We start from the raw sequence: 7659 nt of genomic DNA on the forward strand, positions 1-7659 counted from the left end.
TGTGTGTGTGTGTGTGTGTGTGTGTGTGTGTGTGTGTGTGTGTGTGTTGCTGGGGTATGCATGCCTGTGGAGGTTGATGTCCATGGCTTTCCTACCTTATACCTTGAGGCAAGCTCTGTCATTCAAAACCAGAGTTCCTTGATATGGTTAGTCTTCCTAACCAGCTTGCTCTCTACTTTCTGAGGTCCCAATGCCCATGTCATGGTTGTGTGGTTCCTGGGGATCCAAACACAGCTCCTCAGTTTTGCTTGGCAAGCACTGAGCCATCTCCCCAGCCCCTGGCTTCCTAATCTCTCAAAGGTCCACTCACCAATCCTCCTCAGCCTAGCCTCCCTCCAACCTCCCTCCTTACCCTCAAGGAGTCCATGAATGCTCATGCAAGATCACGTCTCCTTTTTTACAGCCCCAGGGCCCTGCCTTTCCCTCCTCCCACCCCCTCGCTCAGTCATTCAGTGCTGAATCCATTCCTACTTCTGCCACAAACATTTCAGCCTTAGTGTTTGTCCTGGTCATGAGTTCTTTCCACCTGGAGCAGGTCCACTCATTCTCCATTATGGCTGGAACCTGGCCCACTTGGCTGAAATCCCTCCTCTTCCTGCCACAGCTCTTATTGCCATCCATGCTTACTTTCTCTCGAGGATTTTCATTTTTATTTTAACCAGTGATGTTTTAGAATTCCATCTTCAGTCAATTTGATCTTCTTTTTTTTTAAGATTTATTTATTTATTATGTATAAATGTTTTATCTTCATGCACACTTGTATGCTAGAAGACTGCAAAAGATCTCTTTACAGATGGTTGTGAGCCACCATGTGGTTGCTGGGAATTGAACTCAGGACCTGCAGAAAGGCAGGCAGTGCTCTTTTTCCTCTAAGCCATCTCTCTAGCCCCGATTTGATGTTTGTATATATCAGATAGGCTTTCTTTCTTTCTTTCTTTCTTTCTTTCTTTCTTTCTTTCTTTCTTCTTTTTTTTTTTTTTTTTTTTGACAGTGGCTCTCTATTCCTGGACGTTCTGGAACTCTCTATGAAGACTAGGCTGCCCTAGAACTCATGGAGATTCTCCTACTTCTGCCTCCTGAGTGGTAGAATTAGAGGTATATGCTGCCAGAGCTGGCCTGGGCTTACATTATTTTGTTTACTTGTTTGGTTGTTTTGTTTTTGAGATAGGGTTTTTCTGTGTAGCCCTGAGTGTCTTGGACTCCCTCTGCAGACCAGGTTGACCTCAAACCTGCCTCTGGCTCCTGGGTGCTGGGATTAAACACTCGCATCCCCACCACCAGCTCTGCTTTAGTTTTTTGTTTTTTTGTTTTTTTAACATGTATTTATTTAGTATGTGGTTTTGGTGTCATGGTGTTCTTATTTAGTGTGTGTTTTTGGTGTCATGGTGTTCATTTGAAGGTCGGAGACCAATTTTTGGAAACTGGTTCTCAGGTTGTCAGACCTGGTGGTAAGTCTCTTTACCACTAAGCCGTCTTGCTGATCCTCACTTTATTTGTTAGTGTGTATGTGCAGAAGAAATCACCTGTGGCATCATGTGCTTTCTCTATTGTTCTTTTCTTTCTTTCTTTCTTAGATTTATTTATTATTTATATAATGTTCTGTCTGTGCATTAGAAGAGGACACCAAATCTCATTAAAGATGGTTATGAGCTGGTTCTGGGAATTGAGCTCAGGACCTTTGGAAGAACAGTCAGTGCTCTTAACGTCTGAGCCATCTCTCCAGCCCATTCTTTATTGTTATTCATCTTGCGTGTGTGAGTTGTATTCATGGGTGGGTCTGTATACCACAGCATACTTACAGAGGCCAGAGGACAACTCTGATGTGTCCTGCTTTTATGTGGGTTCTGGATATCCAAACCCAGGTCATCGGGTTTGCTAGGTAGACATTTTACCCAGTGAGCCATTGCCCTGACCCCATCTTATTTATTTCAATTCAGTCCCTCGCTGAACCCGGAGAGCCTCTTTTTGGCTAGACTAGCTTGCCAGTCAGCCCTAGAGATCCACCTGTCTGCCTGCCAAATGCTGGGTGTGTACCACTGTCAGGTTGACAGGCTGGTGCAGCAGCTCTTTACCCGCTGAACCATCTCCCCACATGGCACCCAGGGCCTTATGCATGGCAGGCCAGTGCTCTGCCAATGGGCACTAACCCAGCCTAGTCTTCTCTTCCTGCTCCTCCTTCCATCTCTATCTTCTGGTCTATTTTTTAACTTTACTCAGTAGCCCAGTCTGCCTTAGACCTGCTAATCCTCCTGCCTCAGCCTCTGGAGTGCTGGGATGACCACATGTGCTGGGATGTCCGGCCCTTTCCTGGTTTTGTTTGTTTGTTTGTTTGTTTGTTTTTGTGCGTGTTAGGGAGCACACTGAGCGATTTCAGTGACCTGAATTTGATCCCTGAGACCCACATGGAAGAGGGAGAGAACCAATAGCTTTGAGTTATCCTCTGAGCTCTGGCCCTGCACTGTGGCAAACACACATCAAATACATAAATGCCTTCAGAAATAAAACAAAATAAGAAATGTCCCCTACAACTACGACGATGATAATAAACATGGGTTGTGGGTATGTCTCCGTTGGTAGAGTGCTGGCCTCGATGGAATGAGTACTGGGTCCATCTTCAGCTCTCATGAGCACATAGGAGGTGGCGGCAGGAAGATCAGGCATTCAAAGCTATCCTTAGCTATATAGTTAGTTTTGTGTCCACTCTGGACTACACAAGACCTTGTCTCAAAAATTTCGTAAATACGGGTAGGTGTGCTGGTGCATGCCTTTAATACCAGGAATTGGGAGCCAGAGGCAGGTGGATCTCTACATGCTTGAGGCCAGCCTGGGCTACATAGTGAGTTCTAAGCCAGCTAGGAGTAAAAATTTTAAAACTAAAAAAAAAAATCAGGCTGTAAATAGGGGCTGAGGCGATGGCTCTACAGGTAAAATGCCTGATCCACAGTCATGAGGACCTGAGTTGGGATCCCCAGAATCCAGATAAAAAGTCTGGTATGGTAGTACATGGTTGGAACCCCATGTTGGTAAAGGGTGGAGACAGAAAGATCTCTGGGAGTCACTAGCCAGCCAGCCCAGCAGAATGGAGAAATGGATGGATAAATAGATAAATAAACAAACAAGAGGTGGTAGTCAAAGTTTGACCACTTTGGTCCAAGCCTGGTAGAGGGGAAGTAGGTTAAAGGCAGTGCCAACCAGGCCCATCCTGTGGGTGAAAGGCTCAAATGCAGATGACCTCTGTTCCTGTTGGTGAGAAGCCAGATGCCATCTGACTTCTCAGACAGTGTCCATTTGCTGAGATGCTGTGTCCAGATGCTGGCTGTGGGCATCACAGCCATTTATGGGTTCTCACTGGAAGCTAGAGGGACCCTTAGCCTCTGGCCTCTTCTAGTTTCCTATATCCTTTCATTCAAATGAGAGGTCAGAGCTGAGACACTGGGGACTAGGTAGGAGGTATGGGTCTCAGGAGAGACAATTTGGCCTAAAAGCTCCCCTCCCCCACCAGCCACAGGGAACACCTGCTGTGGGTTTGTGTTGGGCACCGTTTGTGGGTGACTTGCCAAACATGGGGTGGGGGGAGCCTCCCTCAGGGCCAGCCGGGAGTTGGAGGGGCTTGTTTGCATAATCATTTCCTTTGTCTGCGGTTCTGTGAGCAACTGGCAAGGCGGAGAGGGGCCTTGAAAGGCTCTGTGGTTTTGGGAAGCCAGGTGTCTGCACAGTCAGATTTTCCTGGGCTGGGGAGGCAATGCAGTCGGTAAAGGTGCTCGCCTCCAAGCCCGGTGACCCATCTGTGACTCCAGAAAGTTGCCCTGCGCTACCAGCGCCCACACACCTCCACAAACACACACAAATGCAAATCTTAAAAGGCATTCACTTTTTCTGAGACAGGGTCTTATTGCGTAGGTCTGGCTGGTCCAGAACTCACCTGTGTAGCTGTAGCCCAGGCTGGCCTCACACTCACAGAGATAATGCCTGCCTGTCTCCCCGGGTGCTGAGACTAAAGAGGGATAGCACCATGCCAGTTTTTGTCCCCGACCCCTTTTTCTTTTCAATTTTTGAGACAATGTGTGAGCGTAAACTCTGTATGTAGCTTGACTCGACTCAAACTCACAATCATTCCTCAGCCTTCTCGGTGCTAGGAGCATGCCAGTCCTTCTCAGCCTTGTTGTTTTTACTGTGTGAGGATGGTGGGAACTGACTGGGAACCTTGTCTCTGCTCCGCCCTCCCTGCTACCTCCCCAGGACTGAACACGAAATCCCATCCGGGCTCCCAGGGCCAAGAGCACATCTGGAGCAGACGTGGCAGGCTGTCTCTATCCACTCTTCAGTTGAAAATGGGCACCGAGCCCACAGCCGGCTGAGAGAGGCATCTTCTGCTCTGTAGCCGCCAAGGCCGACATCTGGAAGGTTTCTCTGCAGCCCTGGGCCTCTCTCCTCAGACTGGGGCTGGGATGACCAAGTGGAGACTCATCTCCAACCATTTCTTCCTTCCAAAAAACAGAAAGCAGGGGTGGGAGGGCTGTGGAGGCCACAGAGGGTGGAAAACAGATGTAGGCCCCATGATCTGGAGGAGTTTGTGATAGCTGAGCTTGGGGTGGGACTTTGGAAGTCAAAGGGCTCCCCGGCATTTGCTATGTTAGTTACTTTACAAGGGCCTGACCAAAGCGACTCGAGGAAGGGAGGGTGTACTTTGGCTCCCAGGTCAAGGGTATGGTCGGTGGTGGTGGGTAAGGCACGGTGGCAGCGGCTGCAGCAGCCATGGTCAGGAAGCAAAGACAGAAGCCAGTGCGCAGATGGCTTTGTTTTCACTCAGTTCAGGATCTCAGCCAAAGATGGTGACACTGACATGGAGATGGGCTCTTCCAGCCTCAGGTAAACTGGTCTGGAAACCTAGAGCCAAGCCCAGAGGTTTGTCTCCCAAGTGATTCTAGGTCCTGTCAAACCAACAATTAAGGTTTATCACTAGCTGGGCAGTGGTGGTGCATACCTTTAATCCCAGCGCTGGGAAGCAGGCTCAGGTCTATCTCTAGGAGTTTAAGGCCAGCATGGTCTTCATATGTTTCTGTAAGAGTTTCCTCTGCAATTGGAACCATCCACTCTTTGGATAATCTTTTAATGCACTGTGGATGGTAGTTTTTGTATCATTCAAATGATTTCTGTACTAAGCAGAGAGCTAAATACTGACCAAGACTTTGATTTTGATATTTTTATGAAATATCACCTGTCTCAGTGTCTTGTAAACACACTTCCCTCACTTTCTGATTGGTTTAATAAAGAGCTGAAGCCTACAGCTAGGCAGGAGAAAAAAGGTGGGACTTCTGGGCAGAATCCTTCTGGGCAGAAGGATTCTGTGGAAAGAATGAGGAGCGAGAAATTCACCAGCCAGACACAGGGTCTGATGAGAAGTAAGGAGCCATGTGTCAAATGTGGACTAGAATAAATGGATTAATTAAGTAATACAAGCTAGTTGGGAGCAAGCCTAAGCTTTCATAATAAAAAGTCTCTGTGTCATCATTTTATCTGCTGGCGGTCCAAAGAAAGTCCCATTACAGTTCATCCTGCCGGTGAAGCTCCATAAGCAGAAAGTTAACTCAAAATACCTTCAGGAAGTCCCTGAAACTGACCAGATTCACTAGGTCAGAGTAAGTAATGAAAGCTGAGCGTCCCCTTCAGACGAAGCTGACCTGCAAAGAAGACTCAGGCCAGAACAGCTGCTGGAATGAAGCAGAAACTAACAGAGCTGCCTACCAGAGGTTCAGAGCAGCTGCACACTCGGAAAAGACAGTGTCCAACCTGCTGGGCAGCCTACAGGCTATGCAGTGTGCTCCTGGTCACTCCTGAGCTGTCACTCATGTTGGGGTGGGCCTTGGTGATGCATATCTGTCTTTGAGTCACTTTTGCTCCTGTAAATACCCTTCACTCCTGTAAGTAACCCCAGGAAAACTCACTGCTTGGACTTGGGTGGTGTCCACACTTGGATCTGTCATGGCCTCCCTCTCTGGGGTGAGTAGGTGTGTGTGTTGCACCCTCCAGGGAACATTTTCACTTAACAACACAGTGAGTTCAGGACAGCCAAGGCTACACAGCAAGACCCTGTCTCTAAATGAATAAACAAATTTATTAGCCATAAACCTAGATTATGAAGAATACCCCACAGTTTCTCCATTAACTCATGTGGTCCTGACTGTTAACCTCAACCCTCCCGTTACAATCTACTGGAGACAGGGACAGGAGCCACCAAAGGAGACCAGGGTGGGAAGCAAGGTGAGCTGGAGAACAGCCAGCTAGCCAGGGATGCTGAGTTAAAAAGAGCCTGATGGCTCTTCCAATCCAACGCCTCTGTGTAACTTAGGTTCTTGTTCATTCAGTGCAAACGCTCTTCCTTACAAGAAAGAGTGTTCATTCTGGTACATGATGTGTCCAAGGCCAGGCCTGTGCACAGAATGATGGTCTTCTCTTCTCCTCCTCCTCCTCTTTTTTTTTTCTGTTATTTTTGTTAAACCGTTACTCTGTTTCATGAGTATCTGCCTGCATGTCTGTATGTGCAACATATGTGTGCCTGGTTCCCACAGAGGCTGGAAGACAGCATCAGATCCCCTGAAGATATAGATGAACCTGGGTCTTTTGCAAAATCAGAATTTGTGGGGTGTGTGTGTGTGTGTGTGTGTGTGTGTGTGTGTGTGTGTGTGTGTGTTGATGTCAAGGACAATTGGTAGTAATAAAATCTGTCTTCCCACTATCAGGTGGTCTGACCTAAGCAAACTCCATATGTGCTAAGCTGTCTCACCAGTCCCTTACTGTTTGATTTCTTTGAGACAGGATCTCACCATGTCGCTAGGATCTACCTCACCATCATCTTTCTTCAGCCTGCCAAGGGCTAGGATTGCAGCGTGATGGGGTCCTAGGACGTGGGAATTTGTCCTGAAGAGAGTGTGTTCTGCTCTGCCAGTTGCTCTTCGTCCTCCTCCTTCTTCACTTTTTCCTCCTTCATGTGGCAGATGAATCCCAGGAGTTAACACAAGCCAGGCTTTTCACTTCATAGCTGAGCCATGCCCAAAGCCCCTCAGTGGGGATTCTTGGCAGGGCCTCTGACCCTGAGCCACTCTCCCTGGTGTCCACTTCCCCGGCCCTGCCCTGCTGCCCTCCCGGGTTCTCACTGAGGGATTCTGGGCACAAATTTTACTGTTGAGATATTTCCTCTGTTTCTCTCTTTTTATAAAGCCACTTGAGCTCACTCACTGGGACTCCCCACTAATGTTTTTAATCCTAGTCACTACCCACAGGCAGCACCTGTAGACATCTCAGGATTAAGTGTCTGCTCTTCACAAATTCCCAAAAATGTTAACAATGAACCGTTGAAAGATTCACACAAACATGGTCAAACCACAGAATCCAAAACTTCCCTTTATTAATTATTATTACTGTCTCTGTGTGTATGTGTGTGACCCTCGTGAGCAGGCCCATGCCTGCCACAGTGCACACGTGGGTCAGTTGTCAGCTTGTGGGGGTCTCAACACCTTTATGTGCTAAGCCATGTTGCTAGCTCATAGCTCAGTATCTTTTTTTTTTTTTTTGCTTGTTTTGTTTTTTGGGTTGTTAGTTTGTTTTTTCTCTTTCTTTCTTTCTTTCTTTCTTTCTTTCTTTCTTTCTTTCTTTCTTTCT

This window comes from Psammomys obesus, unplaced genomic scaffold (assembly GCF_907164565.1).
Source record: "Psammomys obesus unplaced genomic scaffold, mPsaObe1.curated_primary_1811, whole genome shotgun sequence".
NCBI classification, from domain to species: domain Eukaryota; kingdom Metazoa; phylum Chordata; class Mammalia; order Rodentia; family Muridae; genus Psammomys; species Psammomys obesus.